Raw genomic sequence first — 13,406 nt, 5'->3', positions numbered from 1 at the left:
TGGTACATTAAGTAAATGTACTGTGTTGGTTGCTACCTTTTCTAAATTTGATAACCATACTTAGATTACCAAACTATGTAAACAAGCTGTGTAATTCCTGCAATGAGGGGCCAGCGGTGTGGTGCAGCCAGTAAGGCTGCCTCCTGCCACACTGGATTCCCTTGCTACAGCTCTAGTTCGTGTCCTGACTGCCCTGCTTCCCATCTAGCACCTGCGAACATGCCTGGCAAGGCAACAGAGGATGCCCAAGTACCTCCTCTCCCAGGGAGAAACCCAGATGGAGTTCTGTGCTCCCGGCTTCAGCCTGGCCAGCCCAGCTGCTGCAGCCTTCTGGGGAGTAAAACAAAGGATGAAAGCTCTCTCTCTCTCTCACTCTCACTCTCCCACTGTGCCACTCAAATTTCAAATAAATAAATATATAACTTAAAAAAAAGAAATCCCTGCAAAGAGGCCTATCTTTGTTGTCTTCTCTACCTCTAAGACTAAAGCAATACTGTTTTTATCACAATAAACTGTTTCTCTTCCACTTTCAATTTCAAATTAGAAAGGATTGCACCAATACAATTACAGAATAAGGCCAATCAAATCCCATAATGTTAAGTTAAAGCATTTTAAAAGCTCCCTTATCATGGGGTAGGATGATGAAGGTACCATGTCCATGCCATCTTGGGAGTTTTGCTTGGTGAGCTTGCCCCCAGGATTGCCTACTACCCAGCCTGTTACTGGTTTTCTCTTAAATCACTCCAGGAGAATGAACAGAAAAAAATATTTTTATTCAAGCAAAAATTTACTCGACCCTCCCCTGTAGAATAATGAAATCAGTTTTGTGACTCTAAATAATCAGGCTCTCCTGCTTTCCAGCTTCTTCTGATAATATATCTCCCTGGTGCCCAGTGTGGTAATGATACCTTTTAATCTCTAAACGTCACTTATAGGAGAAACCATAGAAACCAAAACATTTATTTATTATGGTAGAGCCTGAGGCAAGTTCAGTACCAGGCTGAATGCAAATCTTTCCCTCAAAGTAATAGAAATTGCACTTTTTAGTCCTGTGATCAAAACAGATTGGAAGGCTTAATTTACAATAAGAATTCAAAAGAATTCAAACACATTAATGTTTAGTGTTCATAAAATGGTAGGAGGGAAAGGAATCTATTAGGTTAAATGAATGTGATTAAGAGGTTAAATTTATTCCAATTTTAAAAGCTACTTGAATTTCTATGAAACATAGTGGTGGGGCATATGGGTTTATTTCATCAATTACCCCTTACAATAAGAAGAAAGAAAAACGGGGGGTAGATGTTTGACTTAGCAGTTAGATCACCGCTTGGGATGCCCTTGCCCCTTATCAGAGTGAGTGGTTCGAGTCCTGACTATTCCACTTCTGATTAGACTTCCTACTAATGTGCACCCAGGAAGGTAGCAGTGTTTAGGTTCCAGCCACCTGCATGGGAAACCCAGATGTTGTTCTAGGTCCTGGTTTGGGCCTGGCCCAGGCTTGGTTGTTGTGAGCTTTTGGAGAATGAGTTGGTGGATGGAGGATCTTTCTCTCTGCCTGTCTCTATGTCTCTCTATCTTTCAAATAAAAATAAATACAAATTTAAAAAAGAAAATGTTTGTATGCCCAGGGCTTGGGCCCCAGGATAAGCAGAAGGAGATTCCAACAGGTGAGAGAACAACTTTGAGTCATTTATGGGTTTGTATCTCCTTTACTCACAGTGGTGGAGAGAAATGCACAAGGAATAGCCACAGGAGATATCTATCTTTGTGTCCACGATGGTGGTCAGACACACACAGAGACATCTACATACGTTGACACATAGCCACATACAGCCACACGTCGATGAGCAGCCTGTCCTAGCCATGACCCTAGTTGCTTACATGCGTTTTCATACAAAAGTGGCCCAGAGCCAAATCACTACAGCTAGTCAAGCAGGTGGACCTGTCAGTTACCATGACACCAGTTACCATACAGAGACAGAGCTATGGGAATACAGAGATAAGAGGCCAAGGGCAAAAGGCATGTGAACTTGAGAACTTCACCTGCCAAGTTCATCTCCTCAACGTTATAGGGGCTGGCGCTGTGTTGTAGAGGGTAAAGCCTCTGCCTGCAGTGCCGGCATCCCATATGGGCACCTGTTCAAGACCCAGCTGCTCCACTTCTGATCCAGCTCTCTGCTATGGCCTGGGAAAGCAGTAGAGGCTGGCCCAAGTTCTTGGGCCCCTGCACCTATGTGAGAGACCAGGAAATGGCTCCTGGCTCCTGGCTTCAGATCAGCTCCGCTCTGGCCATTGTAGCCATCTAGGGAGTGAACCAGCCCATGGGAGACACCTCCTTCCTTCCCTCCCTCCTTGCCTCTGCCTCTCTGTAACATTGTCTTTCAAATAAATAAATCTTTAAAAAATAAAAAAATAACATTATAAACCCAAAGGACAAGGAGATGGTAGACAATCTCAGAGAAAGCAGATGAAGGCATAGAACCTGACTTCTTAGAGCTGAAGAAGCTGTAAGGTAAATGGCACACAGCAGTGAGTACGAAATCAAAACACAGTCTATTTTCACGTGTAGAATCCCATAAGGCAGAGCACTGGAAGCATCGGTTTGTCACACTCAGGTGACTATTCTCCATCTACCCTGACCTGGAACTGCACACTCGAAAGTCAGATGTTACCTGAGAATGAACGGCATAAGAAAATGCACATGCGGAAACTCATAATCAATTATCCTCTAGCTTAAATCAAATTCTCAACCACTTTTTCATTATTGGCCCAAAGAAGCCTTTTGGTCCCTTTTTCACCTAATCACTCCATCCTCCCATGAAATTCTTAAACTCAAGGTATTTTGTACATTTGTGAACGTAAGTTCAAGAAAACATAATTGAGATAAGTTTATTTTGTCACCAAAAATGGAGATCCATGCATAGTCTTTTATGTAATCTATATTTCTCATGAAGTTTTTTTTGACAGGCAGTTAGAGAGAGAGAGAGAGAGAGAGAGAGAGAGAGAAAGGTCTTCCTTCCATTGGATCACCCCCCAAAATGGCTGCCAGGGCCGGCGAGCTGCGCCGATCCGAAGCCAGGAGCCAGGTGCTTCCTCCTGGTCTCCCATGCGGGTATAAGGCCCAAGGACTTGGGCCATCCTCTACTGCCTTCCCAGGCCACAGCAGAGAGCTGGACTGGAAGAGGAGCAACTGGGACAGAATCTGGCACTACAACTGGGACTAGAACCCAGGGTGCCGGCGCCACAGGCGGAGGATTAGCCAAGTGAGCCCCGGAGCCAGCCTCCCATGAACTTTTTGAAGACCCCTTACGCATGCTTCATACATAAAAAGAAACCAATATAAAACTTAGCTTTTTCTTTAGTGCAGGGTTCAGAATGGCTGAAGATTTTAAGGTTTTAAGCTGTACTTGAAAAATTTTAAACCTATGTAATTTTGTAACTATGATTATTGTAGAGCAGATATTAATGTTATGTATTTACTTATATAAATTATAACTATATAATTATATATTACATAAATGTATACAAATATAGTATAAATATAATATTTGTATATATTTATAGTATATACATTTATATTTATACTATATTTGTATATATTTATGTGATATTTATATATAATTATATAGACTCAGGCTCAAATTAGAAACATAAATACACAGGGATAGCTTTAGAAAATATTTCATTTTGAGCAAAAGTAATATAATTTAAATGTTACATTTAATAAAATTTTTAGTGAGCATCTGTGTTTGATATGAAAAGCAACTAGATGCTAGCTACTCATATGGATATTGTTGACACTGTTTTCTTTTCAGCACTTGACATAATGATGGGTTGAATTACTTATTTATTTATTGAAAAGTCAGAGCTACAGAGGAAGAGGAAAATACAGAGAGAGCAATCTTCCATCCGCTGGTTTACCCCCACAATGATCACAATGGCCAGGGCTGGCCCTAGCCAAAGTCAGGAGCCAGGAGCTTCATCTGGGTCTTCCATGTGGGTGCAGCAGCCCAAATACTTGGACCATCTTCTCCTGCTTTCCCAGGCATATCAGAAAGGAGCTGGATCAGAAGTAGAACAACTGGGACATGAACTTTTGCCTATATGAGATATCAGTGTTGCAGGCTGTAGCTTAACTGACTATACCAAAACACTAGCTCTAAGGGTTGAATGATTTGATAGACTAGATTAACTATTCTGAAAATTTATTGAATAATTATCAAGTAATTATTTCCACTTAATTCACAAAGCTAATGCCACACAAAAAAAACACTGAGTATTGGAGCAGGTATCTAGCCTAAGATAAAGGCACTCACATCTTATAGCATAGTATCTGGGTTTGATTTCCTGGTTTGGTTCCTGCAATAGCTTCTTGCTAATGCAAACACTGGAAAGTGATGGTAATGGCTCAAGTAACTGAATTCTTGATATCCATGCAGGTAACCAGGATTTGGGTTCTGGGATCCTGGCTTTGGCCTGGTCTAGCCTTGGCCATTAGAGGCATTTGGGGAGTAGACAGTGGATGGAAGCTGTTTCCTTCTCTGCCTCACTCTTTCTGCATCTCAGATAAATAAAATTTAGTAAAAAATAAAACAAGGGGGGAAAAAACTTTGATAATCAAACATAAACAACATCCACAAGGTAGGCAGTTGCAGTCAGTAAGCCTTTGAGATGGGGCAATCAATTAAAAATAGAAAGGCATCCATTTTCTGTAATTTTTTCTTATGCCAAGTACTTTATTGTTTATGTGGTTGCTTCTATTTTCAATTGACATAGTTATACATATTTATGGGATATATTGTGATGTACATTATGTGCAATGATCAAGTTAGATTTAATTAGTGTATCTATATTTCTTTGTTCATCATTATTGTGTAGTGCTGATCTCATATTAATTTTGTGAACTTTCCATGAACTTGATGCCAATGTTGCTTCTGTGCTATAAGAGAAAATTTAACAAAATAAACTACATTTTAAGGAATAAGATTGCACCATGTAGGGCTGAGCTTTACAGGGCCTTTCCATTGTCACATTTAAGAATTTTTTTTATCATCTTCCCCTGTCAAACAATTTTCTGCCTTTTGAGGGAGATATCATCCTTGTTGTGAATGCATGAAGTAAAGATTATATCAGTGTGTTGTGGAGTCTCCATAAAAACTATAGCCTAAAAGCTCAAGATAAATTCAGTTACATGGCAGCAAGTACTAAGACATAAGGAGATAGAAAGAAAACAAAATCCAGGTCTTGAAGGTGAGGGGTTTCGGAGAGAAGATTGGAGGGGAGGAGAGAAGATGAAATAGTGATTCAGCTTTGCTGCTTTAAGTCTTGAGTTTCTACTCTTTTAACCTAGCTAAATAGATGAATTTAATAAAATACAGGAAATACTTTAATGAATATTAAAATTAAACTGCCAAGAACACGTATTAGATCCTTGCTCTTTGTAAAATCTAGTTTATACAAAGGTTTTATGTCGGATTAGACACAAAACATTTTAAGTCTTCTGAAGGAAAATATGCATATCAACGTGTCTGGGGTGGCCAGGGAATACTCAAAGATGTTAAGAAACAAAGTCAAACAAGTTCCAAGGGAGAGAGAACAGTTCTGTAATTTCTCTTCTAACATTTGTTTGTTGCATTTGGCTAATTGCTTATTTAGGGCACTAAAACGTAACCTGCATAAAAATGGGGGCTGTCACACTGAGGATTTCAATGTTCTTCATTGCAGGAAGAAAATACTTCTATAGCTCCCACTCTTTACCAGTCTCTACACTCTGATTAGCTTTTTTGTTGCCCAATAGGTCTTAGAGCTCATTTATTTCCATTCTTTCAACCTCCAAATCTAATTGCATATCCCTTATATTTTCTTATAACACCCTATTATTTCTGCAAAACTTATATTTGTTAATATATATTTTGTGTATATTTAATATTAGTTTTACTTAGCATAAGTATGCATGTGAGTTATCTTGTTTTAGCCTCAATTATATTCCAGATTCAAGATGAATCTGAGAAATACACTTTCAAAATACTTCTAATTTGAAGGTGGGTTGAAAACTACATAGGACCAATATGTATTTTGAAAAAAGATAAGTGTGGATTTTAAATTTTTTGTACCAAAAAGAGCTTACCTTTTTAAAGTTAATCATAGATTTATTGGTTGATAGGTAGAGACAGAAATGCTTACAATGGTCAAGACTGCAGCCAGCCAAAGCCAGGAACTCAACCTAGGTTTCCAATGCGGGTAGCAGCAACCCAATTACTTGAGCCATCACTACTGCTTCCCAGGTCCTGCATTAGGGGGAAAAAGGAGTCAGGAGCCGGACACTCTGTTGTGGAGCTCAGTCCATCTCCACCAGTGTCCGGGGCCAGCATTGTGGCACAGTGGCTTCAGCAGCTGCAAGTGATGCTGCCATCCCAAATTGGAGCACTATTTGAGTCCTGGCTGCTCCACTTCAGATCCAGTTCTCTGCTAGTGTGTCTGGGAAGCCAGAAGTTGGCCCAAGTGCTCTGGCTCCTGCCACCTACGTGGGAAACCTGGAAGGAATTCTTGGCTGCTGGCTTCAGCCTGATCTAGCTATAGTGGTTGCATTCACTTGGGGAATGAAGCAGCAGATGGAAGCTTCCACTCTCTCCCTCTCCCCACACCCTTTGTGTGTGTGTGTGTGTGTGTGCGCGCAAGCGCGCGCACATGTCACTTTGGCTTTCAAATAAATAAATTTTTTTTTAAATGGCATCTTAACTTCTAAGATGCTTGCCCTGAACTAATCTTTTAAATTCTAATTTCATAAACTTCTTGAAGCTCCTTTATAACTTGAGTTCTTTTTCTACTTTCTTGGAATATTTTGATAAATTGGTAAGGAGAAGTAGCTTTCCATCAGGTCAAAAAGAGAATAAATATGACTAAATAAACAGCTAAAGCTTTGCAGGTTTTGTTTGTTTTTTAAAAAGTAATTAGGAAACTCTCTGTGTTTATATCACAGTTTTCCATGTCAACAAAAGATGAGGTTTTTATTACTATAAAACTGTTCCATCCTTATTTATTTTAAAAGTACAACTAGCCATTAGCTTGGTTATTTAAAAAAAAGTGACCTCCTCAAACACTTTTCAATTTATTCTGTTCTTTTTTCCTCTTTTAAAAATTAATTTATTTATATAAAGGAACCGATCTCATGTATTCGTTGTACAGCTTTAAGAACATAATGATAGTTTTCTCTCTTTGGCCAGTTCTGGTACTATGGAGGATGACTGGGAACTGCTCTACTGCAGTGCCAGATTAAATATACTGGACAAATGCTCCTGGTGGAGTTGTCAGGCCTCCGAGCATTTAACTGAGACAATCTCCCTCCTTGAAGAATTTGGAAAAAAATGATCATTATTTTTGTTATCTATGTTTCAGAGAGAGGTTATGTTCTAGCTCTCACTGCCTCTCCCCCTTAGAGTGCTCTAACATTTGCAGTTGTTTACATGCCCCAACACAGCCTTTCCTGCTTTGCCTGGCAGCCACAAACCCAGCCAAGACTCTACTGATCTCTGACCTGGATTTACTTCTCACTTCCCTTGCTTCAGGTATTGTCCCCTCCCCAGGGGAACATGTCACTGCTATCACTGACATTCAGGAATTTTCCACAATGTCAGAATTCAGAATAAAAATTTCCCCTCCAAGCATTTCATCAGAGCTATTTCAAGGACCTCACAACTCCTTTCCCTGCTTTATTGCCTCATTTATTACCTACTCACACCCACCACCCAAATCTCTCTCAAAAACCATACCTGAACTTAGCATGGCCTTTTTTCTCACCTCCTCTCTTCCATCCTCTAGGCTGTTCCTAATGACACCTAGCGCAAGGAAGCTGTCCCAATTTAGAGCACAGTTTCTAGCTTCCTCTTTCCATGAGGTGGAGTAGAACATTTTTAGTAAATGTTTAAAATGTTCATTACTTTCTTTCATTGTTGGTAGTTGTGTGTAACTAAGAGGCAGCTGATCAAGTGCACCTTTAACATAATTGTGCACAGAATTCAGGGCTGACACAGTTGGGATATGTGATTTGCATAAAGTGCACAGGGGTGCCATGCCACAAATTTGAAAGCTCTTGAATATCTTCTTTGAAATTGTTTGCAATTGTTTGAAAACTATAAAATATATCTTCATTTGGGATCACTTGTTTGTGATAAAAATGTATTCAAAATATCATGAGCAAGCAAAGATAAATTTCTGAGAGGAAAATGTGTACCTTACGGAATACAAGGGAAGGAAATACAGCTGGGCCTCTGAGGCAGAGCATTTTCATTCTCAGGGGCCACATGGTCTCATATTTTTTTCAAGTTCCCCATCTCATTCCTCCTGCACGAAGGCATTCTCTGCTTCCCTCTGCATGTGGCTTTAGTGAGTGTCAAATTATGTTTGAATAGTCTCTGAGTCCCACTCTCCAATCTTGGCACAAGAAATCCAATTAACCAACCCTCAAGCCTGGCCTCTTAGCCTTGTTCAAGAGCCAAAATCCTGAGACCTGGAGCCAACCCAGCAGGTATGGTAAGATGAGATTTTTCTGAGATAGACTGGATGTATTTTCACATAGGGTCAGCATAAAACAACAATAGAGAGAATTACTTGCATTTTAGAGGACACAAATATTTTAATAAAAATGGAATACTTACTTCTAAGAAACAGCATTTGTTTATTTCTCTTCACCCCAATAGACTTTAAAGCATGACAGTTTTTTGTTACCTCATTTAGTAAAGTGCCTATAATAGTGCCTTAAAGTAAGGTTTTTGCAAAATGAGTGAATAAAAGTCTCTGGATAATGATAATGGTGGCGATTATAGTGGATGTGAAAAAAGAATAAGTTGACTGCATGCCCAAGGGAGGTTTTGATTTCTGTGATCAGTGTCTTACAATGTTCTGGTACTTCTTGCTTTCAATTTCTTCTCTAGCCAACTTTTGTTGCTTTTGAACTGAATTTCATGAAAGAACTAACCAAACTTACTTATCAAGATATCCTTGCTCCTATATCATGTTGAAAAGTACTTTGCAAGCCATGAAATGCTACCCAAACGTTAGATTACTATCTTCATCATAGTAGGGATTTGGGGAAATTGCCTTGGTAACCATATTCAAGATCCAGGAGATAATTGGAAGTCAAGAAGAAAGGTTTGACTTCTATCTCAAACTAGATTTCTATTACTCTGTGTTAGACCCATTTTAGATTAAGATCGGAAATATAATTATTTTCTTCTCATTCCAAAAAATCAACAAAAGTTTATTCAATCTACTATCATGATATATTGTTCAACAATTCAGTAAACATGAAAATAAAAACAATTCTTGGAGCACTATCCTGCAGGAAAAATTGCTGTCTCTTTTGCCAAACATGAAAATCAACATTGTGGAATTTAGTCAAGGGCACTTATATACTCAGATGGTCAGAATGTAAAACTCAGCAATTTGTGTTGGATAAATAGCAGGCATATTATTAATCTCACAAATTCTTTATGTGTACACTAGTCAATATTTGTTAGCTTCTATATTTAATCAAGTATAAATATGAATATTATTCAGGCCTGGTTATCACAGAACTTTGAATCTACTAGGTAGAGTGAGAAAGAATAAGCTTGTAATATAGTTTGTAAACATCCTAATACCTAACAATATTAGGTGAGTTTCATATGAGATGTAAAAAAGAGCTATGTAAGTTTAACAGAGGAGTAATATAATATATGAATTTGAGTCTGAAAGTGGTTATACTGTATAGAAAATATTTAGGAGGAAATAAATGTGGAATGACCCTTGAATAAGTGATATACGATACACTAACATTTTAAAACTTGGGATTAAAGAAAGAAAAGTTTCAAGAAGGAAATAGAATGGCAAAAGAAACTGTATCCCATTTTAGGACTAGCACATTTCCTGATTTGGGTGAGAGTAGAGTATGAACCACAAAGGGAAAAAATTCGAAAGAAGAAATGTGGGGTTTCAGCGTTGTGGTGCACGGGGTTAACAGCCCCTTGCTTGTAGTGTCAGCATTCCATACCAGGGCACCTATTTTCCAATCCAGGTTCCTACTAATGTGCCTGAGAAGGCAGTGGAAGATTGAAGGAGATGACGGTTTGAGTACTTGGGACCCTGCCACTAATGTAGATCCCAGAATAGAGTTTCTGGCTCCTGACTTTGGCCTGACCCATAAACTGGCTGTTGCGGCCACTTGGGGAATGAACCAAAAGATGGAAGATCAAATGATCTCTGTGTGTGTGTGTGTGTGTGTGTGTGTGTGTGTGTCCTTCTCTGTCACTCTGTCTTCTGGGTAGACAGATAAATCTAAAATAAAGAGAAAGTATAGGATCAAATCAGTTCAGGGTATCAAATACATAGACTGTTCCTAATTTGGTAATTTTCTTAAAACAACAGCACTGAGATTTTGAAGAGAGTTGTGCCACTGAAAGGGAAGCTCTAAAATGAATAATCAGGCAAAGTAGTGTAGGAGGAATTGTAGGAGGGGCCTCAGGCTCAGAGAACAATGAAGTGGATGATGTGATCTTCAAGAGTTGAGTTCTTAAAAACCAGAAATGGAACAATAGCCACAGACATGTTGGTGAGATGGAGAGGAGTGCATAGAAAATAGACACTTCAGAGATAATAGCCATAAGATTTAGTATCTAGATGGGTAGGAGAAATAGAAGAGAGATGTGATAACTGTGATACTGTGTTCTACCAGGATATTATCAGTGAACATTAGAATATTGAGACAGGTGGTCTAGGAAGCAATCAACATAAAGGTGATGGAGAAACCCATAAGGGTGGATAAGCTCTCTAATGAAAGCAAAGATACTAATTATAGGATCCCAGAGATGTTTAAAAGATAATCATAGAGAGAAGCAAATTGTTCAGAAAAACACAAGCATTGTATTACACTCAGGGAGTACCTTGCATGTCCAGAGAAAATCATGGCCCATGCCTAAGATGACAATAGCTGATACAAAAAAGGTCATTCAGGCAACATGGGGGTTAGTGGTGATCTCTGAGAGAGTATGTCATGTGGACTGGTTGCTATGTCACCCAGACTGCAAAGAATGAAGTGAGTGAGGAGTTGATAGTAGTACATTTAAAAATCAATTTAGAGAATCATTTTAATACATTTACTAGAAAAGGAAAAGAGAAAAGCAGCATGGTAGCCTGCGGTCCAAACCAACTTCCATTGCTTCCATATGTGATAGTTTTGATCAATGATTCCCCAGGTGAAAGAGTTCAGTTTGCCATTCCTCTGAATCTACTCACATATTGACTGACAACAGTATATTCAGTATTCTCTAAAGGGCTTGTGAAATAGACTGGGTCAGTAGCCTTGGCTCTAACAAGAAATTATAGTTTTACTGTAATGATCAATTGGCATGTGAACACTTAGCATGTGAAGAAGCCTTCAGACAGTCAACAGCCTCCTCTGTTCATTATCTTATATCTGGGGCAGTTTCTTGGCAGAAAAAACCGTTTGGCTGTAAATCTGTCTTCATTAAAGGAATAATGGTTTGTAGCAAAATACATATTCTCCTTCCAGAAAAATCATAATTGCTCCATCTTAACTTTTCATGTCCTGGCTCTAATTTTCTCCTATACTCTTCTATTACTTTATAATTACAGGCTTTTCTACTGGTCAGCCACTAGAAGTTTTGCTCTGAGAACATAGAGCATTTTTTGTGTGTGTAAAGGCATTCCTTATCACCAGCAAATGCTTTAAGGAATCCTGCAGTTCTTGAAATAGCTAGATGGTAGAGTTCATAGCACGCTTTGTTTCTCAACAGCATACATCCAAGTATTGTTTTGATGTCACCTATATTCTTTACATGCCCAGAAGCAGACCTGAGCACAATTGCACACAGTACTTGCTTCCTAGCTCTGGAACAGTCACCTACTCATCAGTCCCATGTAGGACTACTCCTTCCCAAAGTCAGCCAGGCACTGTAGTTGTATTTCTTAGACCAGAAATGTCTCTTTGGGTTGCAACATTTTCTGTAAAAAGCAAGATATTAAATAGCTTTAAAAGACCTAAAATATTTAATATATATTAAAGCTACTCCATTTTAGTGTTGTAATGTGAAAGTAGCCATATGCTGTGACTAACTGTGTGACTTTATTCGAAGAGAACATTATTTACAAGAAACAGACAGCAGGCCAGATTTTCGTCACTGGTTTGTGGTTTGCAAATCCCTGCTCTGGAAAAGGAATCATGATAGGCTATGTCATTTAGTCATCCAAGAGGACCTGTATGGATAACTCACATTCATCATGGAAAAGATGCTAGATTCTCAGTTGATGCCAGGTTAATTTTGGTATTTGGATCACAGACATTTGTGCTCAATAATTTATCCATGCCACAACCAACTTCATCCCTCTGTTTTCTCCTGTGTCCTGACATACAACTTTCCCACTTTTCTGTCATCTTCATAGTCCTCAACAATCCTGTAGAAGCTCATCCTATTAGTTACTGACTGCATCTCTCTAGGTTATGACTCCTAGAATTTGCCTTCAGTTCCAAACACCCTGAACTCAGAAAAGAATGCATCTTATCTTAGGGTCTCAAAGATAACCAGACAAAGAAGTATACATACTTAAGTGACGCATTTGCTTGTACAGTCATCACAGAATTATTCTCTTATTTATCTTCTAAGACACTCAAGGTTGAAACTGCTTATGTTAGCCCTGTAGTGTCTGCAATACTGGTCTTAGCGCATCATTCTGCTTTCATTCTTATCCTCAAATTGCGTTCTTTAACATCATGAAATATTACAGAAGAAAGAAAATAGACTACAAGTCAGATCATCTATATTCTGGCTCTGACTCTGGCCTCGGCAAAGTTCCTGCCATGCGTGGTGAAGTATGCACCTTTGAGTGGTCTCCTAGCTGTGCTTCAAAGAGTTCTCAGTTCTGCTGCGATCGCTCCCTACCACACAGTGAAATGGTGCCTGAGGAATATTTGTTTTAGCTATTTTCTATATTGAAGATACAATGAATACTTTTAAAAGGAATTCTCAATGGCTTTTTAAGAAGTTTAAAAAACACATTTTACAAATAAAAGATAAAAATACAATGTAGGAAAGCAATTTATTGACAACTTCATAGCTGCTTAATACACAATCAAAATTAGAATACAGCTCCACATTCTAAACCTCCATAATTTTCTCTTTTCTATTGTACAATTTTGTTCCGTTTCACTTTAGTATAATATATATACTAGTCAGTCTCAATATATGTTGTGACCCTTTCAGAGAGCATATTAGATATAAATATTCAAATTTTTCCAAATTAAGTTTTCTAATTGGTTTTGATGGTATAGAGAAATATTTTCTTGTAACAAACTTGAATCCAGTAATATTACTAATTCATTTATTAATGCCTATACTTCTCTGTATATTCTTCTG

At 38.5% G+C, this 13,406-nt stretch overlaps 1 pseudogene; it reads right to left on the bottom strand.

The window, feature by feature from the left end:
• Positions 1-1,865, bottom strand: part of LOC138845154 (nucleolar protein 56 pseudogene) — a 51,314-nt pseudogene extending 49,449 nt beyond the window's left edge.
• Between the last annotated feature and the right edge of the window lie 11,541 nt (positions 1,866-13,406).

This window comes from Oryctolagus cuniculus, chromosome 14, assembly GCF_964237555.1.
Source record: "Oryctolagus cuniculus chromosome 14, mOryCun1.1, whole genome shotgun sequence".
In the NCBI taxonomy this organism is placed as follows: domain Eukaryota; kingdom Metazoa; phylum Chordata; class Mammalia; order Lagomorpha; family Leporidae; genus Oryctolagus; species Oryctolagus cuniculus.
This window is presented reverse-complemented; position numbering and strand designations above follow the sequence as displayed.